Genomic DNA, 9,945 nt, shown 5'->3' with positions numbered 1-9,945 from the left:
GCCTTAAAAATGACTGTGAGAGCCGAGCTAGCAGCACTAACATACACAGGAAACTGATGGACTCTGTTAGTCAGATCAGTCACTTGATGTGCTGGCTGGCAGCTCCCCAAACCAGTACTTCTCGGTTGCTTTCCTAGCTGCTCTCATAATGCCTTTTTTTTAACACGAGGTTGCACAGATTTTCTGGGGTTTATGACTGCAAAGATACCCTGCCTCTTGAGTGTATGGATCAATCAAGGCAGTGAGGTTTACAAAGATCAATTGCTGTTGGTTTTGTTCTCCTCAGTGAACTCTGCGGACAAGTCAGAACAGCTAAATTCATCTTATTGTGACAGCAGATTTTACTAAAAACATCAAATCTGACAGTAAGCCCAGTATCCCTGTTCTCTCAAATACAGACAGCACTTCTGGTCCTGGAAGCAGTGCCTGATGCATGTTTATAAGCTGAGGAAATAAAGCACCTTTACCAGCAGTATAAAAGCATTTGAGAGAGAGAGACATCCCTAATACCAGACGTCTGGTCTGCACTGCTGGCTCTGAGATGACAGCTACTGCTGCATGTTCTCTGTTACACTGAGCCAACGTTTCAAGCAGTATTTGATGGAAATAGAGCGAGGATAATTATTGGAAAGGCCTGCTGCTTCACAAAATTACATGGAGAAAACCAAGGCCTTCCAGCTGGCCTTACATCAAATAATAGGGTGAAGCTTTTAGAAATCGCTGTCACCTGAACATTCCCATTTAAGCAAACAAAACAACAGCTCTAAACCCACTGGTTTCACTAGCAATAATAAGATCTTTGAACAGTCCTGCAAAGGGATCATCAAGTCTCAACCACAACATGAAAACATGGCAGTTGTACATTTTGGGTACAGTCCTTCATTGCCTTACACCTTAAAAAGTCACTTGCTAGATCACAAAGCAGGTATGAAATGCTCTTCTGACTTCACACCCACTGTGGACAAGGCACAGGACAAAGATTTCTGTCCTAATTTCACGTTTCACCTGTTGCTTTCTATGAAGTTCTTCCTCTTTATCAGAATAATTCATTAGGTTTTGGACATTCAAATTACCAAACAGTGAATGGACAGGCATTCACTAAAGGTCATTTAAAAGCAAGCAATCGGGATGACACAAGAAGACTACCTCAGTAAGGTCAGGTACAATGACATGCCTGGAATAGCCTCATTTTCCTACAGTTAAGGAAAAGACACTCATTTTTTAGTATTGCTTTGAGAAACAAGAGCTGTCAGCACCAAATGAGGCACAGCTTGAGGGACAAGGAAGTACTTATTACCAGAGCAGTTAATATAAAGGGCAGGGGGAATTATCAGCTTTGGGGCACATAAGCCCTTCTACAAGCCAACATTGCTCCCATAACCTGGAAGAGTTCTACACAGACAGAGACTCATAAGAATTCCCTGTTTAGCCTCAAGTAACTACAGTGAGTAATACTCTCCAAATATTACTCATGTGGCCAGTGATGATATTGAGTGTTAGTTCTTGCCTAACATTTACAGTAAAGTCTCCAAATGCTGCTTCTTCTTGCTAAATAAAAATAATCTGACTTGAGGGGAAAGCCTGGATTTCATAATCAGGTGATTTTTTTGTTGCTGTTTTGATGGGATTTGGACAACATGTTGAAGATTTTTTACCACTGTTTCCCTCAGCAAGCTGAGTTTATTAGGCTTCCCCATCCACCTCCAGAACTTAGCCCAGATTGGCACCTGACCTAATCACTCTCCAAGGAGACTGATGACCCAGCTATTTACTTCTGGTTAGATGATAAGTTAAGTTTCCACATGGATTTGAGACAGTTTCACTTGAATATAATTCCACCCACTCCAGTTTAACTCATTCTTGAGGGAAGACTGGATTCAACCTGGTTTTTTAGTTATCTTTTCCATTTCATCATCAGGCAAAGACAACAAAAAAGCATCAGTTTACTCTCTTTATGGTATATTTCAAAGCCCTTTTTTCCCAAATAGGTTTCTTTTCACATCTTTAGGCAAGACTACTGTCTGGCAGTCAAAAATATTAGGAGGCAGGGAAAGAGCATTTCACAGGCTCACAAGCTTTGTCTTCAAGGAGAAAAGAATGGTTTATTTTGGGTCACTGCAAGGTCAAAGACTCACCTTTCTGCCCAGCAGAAGGTTTGCACCCTCGCTTGGCTTACATGACTTCCACGCCTGCAAACCCTTTCCCATGGCAAAGGGACAGTTTCCATGAGCAGAAGGGGAGTCAGTGAGTCAGCGTGGTGCCTTTCACATGGACACAAGCCCAAAGGGACAGACAAGCCAGCTCAAAATCCCCACAGCTACTGCAGCTCTAAAGCATCTAAAAAAAAAAGCTGGTCAGCTGTCTCCAGGTAATGCCTGTGCCAACAGACTGGCCAGCCTCCCACCATCCCTTTTGAAAACCAAAACCAATTCTTATAAATGCAGGGCAGCATTTCACATAATTTCACATAATATTTCACAGCCCTCTGTATGCATCTGGTCCTTAAAACATGTGACACAGCAGTTTGAGTAATTTCTTCTGATTCTGGAATGCTGAAAATGAAACTAAGGAAGTTTTCAATTATCTTTTTGCTAAGCATTTTTGATGTGCATAGGACATTCAGTGAAATTGGCTTAAAATTTACCATTTAACTGGTTTTGTACTTGAAGTTTTTCTCTCTCTGTATATATGTACACACACACAAATATATATATATATATATATATACATCTTCTTGCAGAATATATAGCTTGAATGTAAAAATCTTTGTATTTTTATTTTCTGTACTGCCTATGTGCCTCTGGGATATGTAAGAACCAAATGAAAAGCTGTAAGAGTAAGGCCAGTTTTAATCACTGGCCTCTAGTTATATAAAGATATTCTGAACAGGTCTACATAATTATATCAGAACTCGTGTGAGTCTTTTTTCCCATCTTCCCCTCCCAAAAAACATTACTTTAATGGCAGTAGCAGAGTAGTGTGATTATCTAGAATTTAACCACTAAGAAATAAAACTCACTACAGCCAGCAGCTTGTAGAATCTCATTATCGAGGTAATAAAATGATCATTGCTGTGACCCATGGTGCCAGGGCTCAATTACAGAGTTCCTATGTGTGTGAGAGGGCACAAGTGTGTACAGACATATATTTCATTACAGGGGGCTACTGATATTACACAGCACTTGTAGCACAGGATCAAACAAGCTTAATTCACTAAATAGAAAGTGCTGTTGATACAGAGTTCAAGGAAGAAGGAGTTCCAGATGGGGGACTGCAAAGAAAGATGGAGTTTTAATACTGTAAATTTGTTCTCTGCTTCTTAAGTCACTTTTTCATACAAGTGGCATGCCAGATCAACCAACTTCTGGATCTGCAGTATTGCATTTTAATGAGCTAATTTGTAAGTTGATTTTAATGAGTTCATTTAAATTCCTGACTGAAGATTAACCTCTGCAGGTACAGTTCTCTCACTCCTTCAGTTTTATAATACAAGGCTTTAAACAGTGCAATTGGTTTCTTGCTCTTAAGGGATTTACTCACAAAGGAATACATCAAACTGTAGTTAAAACTTTAGGGGGATGCACTTGCTTCAGCACTTCTGTGCAATATATTTCCTCCAGTATCTCCAAGATGGCCAGCACAGCTACAATCAGCAACAAAACCTGCTGTTATTCTTGAGCTCTAAATTTCACACACTGAGCTAGCTGGATTTGCAGACTGTGCCTTGGTTTTGAGGAATGAGATGTTACACTAGGACAGTTTTCTTTCATCTATTTATTGTGCCTTAATAAGCAGCATCAGCTTTGCAGAATTTCGGCACAAGGGGTTTTTTTTGTGCGTGTGTGAGAACCACACACATTTTAAAGCTGAGCACAGCATACTCAGATACCATCTATGATTAGAGACAGTTCTTGTTAGCAGAGCATGTACAGGACGTCCATAATCAAAGACTAAAAATAAGCATTGTCTGGGGCCAGTCAGGAGGATCACATACCACAAGCCATAGTATTACTGAAACCTTTCAAAGACCTAAAGTGGCACAAGTGCATCCTCCCAGAAAGATAATCTGCTTTAGATTTAGAAATCTCAACACTGGAGGATGCACTACAGCTGCTGTTCAGCTGGTTAGTTATCTTGTTACCTGCGTCCCAAATCTGATCTGCAATTAGCTACCTTCAGCTGCTGCATGCCAGCCTGCTGCCCTAAAGAGCTGTCTGCAGCCAGATGTCTGCTTTCAAAGTAGCTGTCTCGTTCAGCACCCTAGAAAACAAGAATCTTGCACCTGTGCAAGATTCAAGTCTGTGTTCTGCAAAACCAGTTGTATTTGATTTGGGAGGGATGAGGCAGGGGAATAGTTGGGAAGAAATGGCCATCATGGTAACTGCTGGGATACAAAGCTATCATGGCTAGATTGTTCTTTGACTCCAAAGCCAGCTGATGCCCTCCAAGAGGATGGACATAATGATAGAAGCACAGAAAAAGACCTTTAGGATCATCGAGTCCAACTGTTATCCCAGCACTACCAAGCCCATCACTCAAACACGTCCCCAAGTGCCACACATACAAGCCTTGTAAAGCCCTCCAGGGTTGGTGACTCCATTTCCCAGGGCAGCCTGTTCCAATGTTTCACAACCCTTTTGGTGAATAAATATTTCCAAATATCCAGTCTAAACCTCCTCTGGCACAACTTGAGGACTTTTCCTCTTGTCCTGTCACTGGTAACTTGAAGGAAGAGACCAACATGCAAATGCCAGCAGAGAGGCAAAGATGTGACTTCAAAGTAGTGTTGAAATCAGACCAACATTTTAAAAATCCCAGCTCACTGAAGAAAAGGGGCTTCCCAAACTGTTCTAAAGAATATGTTCCTTGTGCTGTAGGTTAGAGAGCAGAATTAAACCTTCTCAGGTGTGGAATGAGAGCAGACAGCAGCAGTACTCACATTCAGTACAGACATTCCTGGTACACAACACTGTAAGTCACCTGCCAGAGAGCAGGAATGGACAGACAAAGGTAAATTCTTACATTAATCTGTCCCACTGAGCCCTTTAATGTACTCACTACCAAGTGAAATTCCCACTCTCCTGGCTATCTACTTCTGTCCCACTACAAAGGAATGAATCTCTTGGTATTAGAGGGAGAGGATGGTAACAAACAGAAGTTACAATCCATATCTGATCAAAAATACCACATCTACAGGGACATAAAAGCCCAGTGCCCCATCCTCTGTCCCACTGCCTCACCACCTTAAACACCCACTTCTCCTCTCATCTACCTGCCACGCATGCCAAGCTTCCAGACAAGGTCCTGGTCCCCTGCAAAGCAGAACTCAGTGCTGTGCAGAAGGGACAGAAGCCAGAATAACACCTCCCAAACAACCTGCACACCACTGTCTTCCCCTGCACACAGCCCAAGACTGGGCTGCAATTTCCCTTGCATCACCTCCAGATGTGACCAGTGTTTGAGAGTTCTAGTGGTAGTTTGGAATTGAGAAGTTCCCATACACAGCAAGCTGTGTCAAACCCCTAACACGACACCAGTGTGATGAGGCTAGAAAAAAGGAACTAAACAGGCAGCCCAAAACAGGAGGAAGGAATATTTACATCACCAAGGCTCTACCTGCCACTTTAACTTCCCTCTCTTCAACACCTCCCTGGCACTTGCAAGCTGCTGCAAGAAAAGTGATGGGAATCTGAGCAGAAAGCTCTGTCACACCTTGTCCTTGTGCAAAAATTCAAATCTAGCCTTTCAACCAGGCAATATCTATGCATGCTCTAATCACTGACAGCATAAAGCTGTGCACAGTGCTTGGGTTTGAGCTCCAAAATTCATATTCCACCTCAGCTCATCCCAGCTCAGGAAGCACGGCCCAGAGGATGCAGCACCAGATTCTCCTTAGCCCTTGCACTACAAGGAGGAAATAGTGGGAGCTTAGGGTCAGAAGCATGGAGGATACATTTGTTGTGTGTTTAAGCTGTGTTGCTGAAGATGTTTTGCTCTGCTTTGCGTGTGTGTCTGTTCCAGATGGTTTTCCTTGTGTTTAAAAGAAATAGGCATACTTAAAATCTACTTTACAAAACCTCAGCAAATTAACACTGATCTTTTCCAGACAATTCTTCAAATGAATGTTTTGCAAATGCCTCCTCACAGCATGCAAAGATTTAGATACGCTGGGAACTGGCTCCACAAAGGATGCTCTCTAACAAGAGGAATTTAAGCACTGAAACCAGTTCAATTTGCCGCTTTTTGATTTTAATATAAAAAGAAATACTTTCTGCAAAGAAAGACTCAGCTTTCATCACCAGAACCCTAGTAGAGACTTCACAGGGTAAACCAGTTCACAGATAAGCACCTTCCATAAACATGACACATCTCTTGGCTTATAGAGGCTCTGGAGAAGCAAAGAACAGGCTGTGCTGACATCTGGTGGCTTTCACTGCAGGCAGAGTTCATGGCAATAGGTCTTGGCTTTTCACTGCCCTTTTTTTTTTTTTCCCCCTGCTTTCCTGACGTAACTCTTTCATTTCCTTGCAACATGCAAAGCATTATGACAAAAACATTTTTGTTTCCACTGACTGGTAAACAGTGCTGTCCTGTGCGAAGCAAGAAAAGAGTCTTTGTTGTGCACTATCAGTTACAGTGTAATATGTCTCCATTTCAAAGCATATTTTTGCACGAAGAAATTTTTTTTAAATGTACATTCACTGTCACAGGAAATGCGGCTATTGCATATCAGATGAGGTGCAAACCTCACCATTAAAGCACTGCAAATCAGCAGAAGTGGCAGCAAGAAGCAAAGGGAAGTGGTTGGGGAAACGTTCGAAGCTGTGTCTGTTTCTCTGACTCAATAGGAAATGGGGAGTAGAGAAAAGTCAATATCCTGATAAAATGAAAAGCAACAAAAGTTGTCTGCTGGGTGTTTCTTGACTCATTAATCACTTGCAAAGCTGTGCCAAGTAGTTCTATGGAAAGGAAGCAATGGAAGAGGGATCAGGTGCCAACCAGGAAGCCTAAGCTCAGTCCAAACTCTTCAATAAACAAAAGTGTGTGTTGGACTTAGGCATTTGTAATGCCTCCAGTCATTCCTGCTCTGTATCTGGGATCCTATCATCACAGGAGACCAAGAGTGAGCATCTATGTTCTAGTTTTAGCTTCTTGATCTTTGGACACTCAGGATTTCTGTAACTATCAGCTTCCAAGGACAGGGTCCATGGATGTCTCATCATGGCTGTGAGAACTCTTGGACTGTTACTTGCAGGCTCATTTTTAAATAAGTGATCTGTCAGAGGATGTTAAATACTGCCAGGGAGTGAAAGAGAAACACCACAGCTTACAATATATTTCTGAATCACCTTTAAGTGACAATGTTTACATCAGATAAAGCAGTTAACTCTAAACGTGGTGCTTATCAGATCTTTGAGTTCTCCTTTATGCCACTGGTCCACTTAGCTGTCCATGTCAGCAGATTTTTCTTAACTTTGCTTCTTCAAAAGGCAACATAACTACCTCTGGGCAGAAAAATAATTAAAACTGTTGGATGCAGAAAGTATAAAGTGACAAAGACAGAAAAAACCAAGATGCCTGTTGGAGCAGTTCATTAATTCAATTCCAAAATTACTAGAAAGCACCATTTTTATACCTTTAGTTCTATAGAAAACAGCACTGCTCTGATATCTCTGCACCAAGAGTGTTGTACATGCAGATTTTGCTGTTTATTCAGTTGCACTGTTACCTCTTCAAACTATTTATGATAATTCCTTTCCAATTTTTCTCTCTTCTTCAATAGCAATGCTTTCACACCTCCAGTCTCTCTGAAGTGATTTTTTTTTCTTAAAGAAATAGCTAAGCCTGACACACTATCCCAGGGTTCCAGTTTGACTGCCTTTCCCTGCTACAGTGTTATGAGCCAGGATAAATTTGCTTTTGTTCAACAAAAAAATGATAAACAGTTCCAAGAACATCCCACTATAACACAAATCCTTATTAACCCCACAATGCCTAAGACCACTGGCAAAGCAGCATGACTTACCCCACAACACCTTTGATTAAAAGCAGCTGTAAACCAATGTAGTTCATGATTTCTGCCAGGATAACAAACAGTACCAGCTCTATGATTTCCTTCAACAGAAAGAGGATGTCAAAACAACATGGGCAAAGATATCTCAGTCTTTACTAATTCATTAGCCAGTGTTCAGAGATTTCATTCAGTACTCAACAATCCTGGAATAAAACCTACTTTGATACAAGGCTGTACCATATCCCACCAAAAAAATGTTGGAACAGCATCTTTCCTAACAAGTTTTCAGTTATTATCTGTGGTTTTGTGGGGTTTACTTGAAAGAAGCATTACTGAAAGTCCTATTAAAAACAAACAAACAAACAAACCAACCAAAAAAAACCAAAAAACAAAACACCATAAAACAAACAAAAAAATACACAGTAGAAAAACACTTCAGGAAGAAACCAGTTTACAAGTATGGCCATTGAGAGCATTACAAAAGGCTCCACTGTGCTGCTGGAGAAAGAAGCCAATGAAGTGCCATTGCCAGAGCAAACTGAGCTCACAAAGCAGTAGTTTAACTCTTCCCTTAGAAAGATAAGTTAATCTGGAGTGCCAGTCACATCATTCTTGAATATTTGCAGAACATTTACAGTTTCTCTCACTGATGCTGTAGAATTGCTCTTCCACTGTACCACACTCGATGTGACACTGCAAGTTTGGAACTGTACAAGCCCAGAAAGGATCATTGTTAAAATGTGGGGTCTCTTTCAAACACAAATGCTTTAGAGAAAGGGGATCACAAAACTAATCCAAATCTGTCTGAAAGGGCTGGAGACCAAATTCAAATCCCCAGAACAGGAGGAAAAGAATGGCAGTTCTTGCTCAGTCTGGGAGTCTGCACAGACACCATTCAGATGCCTTGGCAGGCCAGCCTCATACACTGATGTCTCTGGTACACTCTCTCTTCTTACAAAGTTACCTTCATTATTGTAAATCTGGCTGAACAAAGATGAGACAGTCTGGAGTGCAATGCATCAGCTTGAACTGTCTGAGAAGATGAGCACAAAAATCTGCAAACCACAGAAATCTGCAAATATGAAAGACTGTGTAAGAAGGCAGCTGAACATGGGCCCATGTTTGGGGAGCAGGTACCAGCAACAGGGAGGCTGCCTGGACAGAATGAGAAGGTAAGAGGTAAATTCTCCTCATAAATTCATCAGGGCACGCATAACATCTACATCCCAGAACAGAGGTGACTTCAGTGACACAGGACTCCTCCTTACAAGATAAAGATACAATAATTTAATCACAGTTGAGAAGTGGTAGAGCTCTTTCACTAGAGAATAAAACTCTGAAGCAAAGCTGTTGGTGAGTAAAACAGCCTAAACCACAGAGCTGTCAGGAAGGATGAGGAATATGAGGTGGGAGCAATACACAGAGGGTTCTTTGGCCTCACATCTAAAATAAAGGGAAATTTTACTTAGATACTTTGGAAACCACACATGTCAATAAAAACAATAATCAAAGCTCTAGGAAATGGCAGGGTTACTCCTCCAGAAAGTCTCATGGATATAGCATTGTCAGCTCTCACCCAGAGCTCAGTGTAGATGTGTAGGTCTAATACAATTGCACATGAAGTCTCATTCAATTCAGCAGAGCCTGTGCCCAAAAACCCTGCTAAGGCAGAGAGCCAGCATCATTCCTGTTTCAGTGAAGGGAGGCTTAAAGGCACAGCATCCCATGTTGGTGCTCCCTACAAAGCATTTCATAAGTGATATCTACCTAAAGGTACTTTATTGGATGCATGATTATTTTCTATTATTCTTAATTTGGTTCATGTAGTAGGAAAGCCCAGCATTACCAAGAACAAACACATAGCAACAGAGAGTTTGGCTCATGGAAAGCATAAAGGAATCTATTCCAGTCTTGAAGACATGTGGCTCACA

The sequence above is a fragment of the Sturnus vulgaris genome, chromosome 7 (genome assembly GCF_052056855.1).
Source record: "Sturnus vulgaris isolate bStuVul1 chromosome 7, bStuVul1.hap1, whole genome shotgun sequence".
NCBI classification, from domain to species: Eukaryota; Metazoa; Chordata; class Aves; order Passeriformes; family Sturnidae; genus Sturnus; species Sturnus vulgaris.
This window is presented reverse-complemented; position numbering follows the sequence as displayed.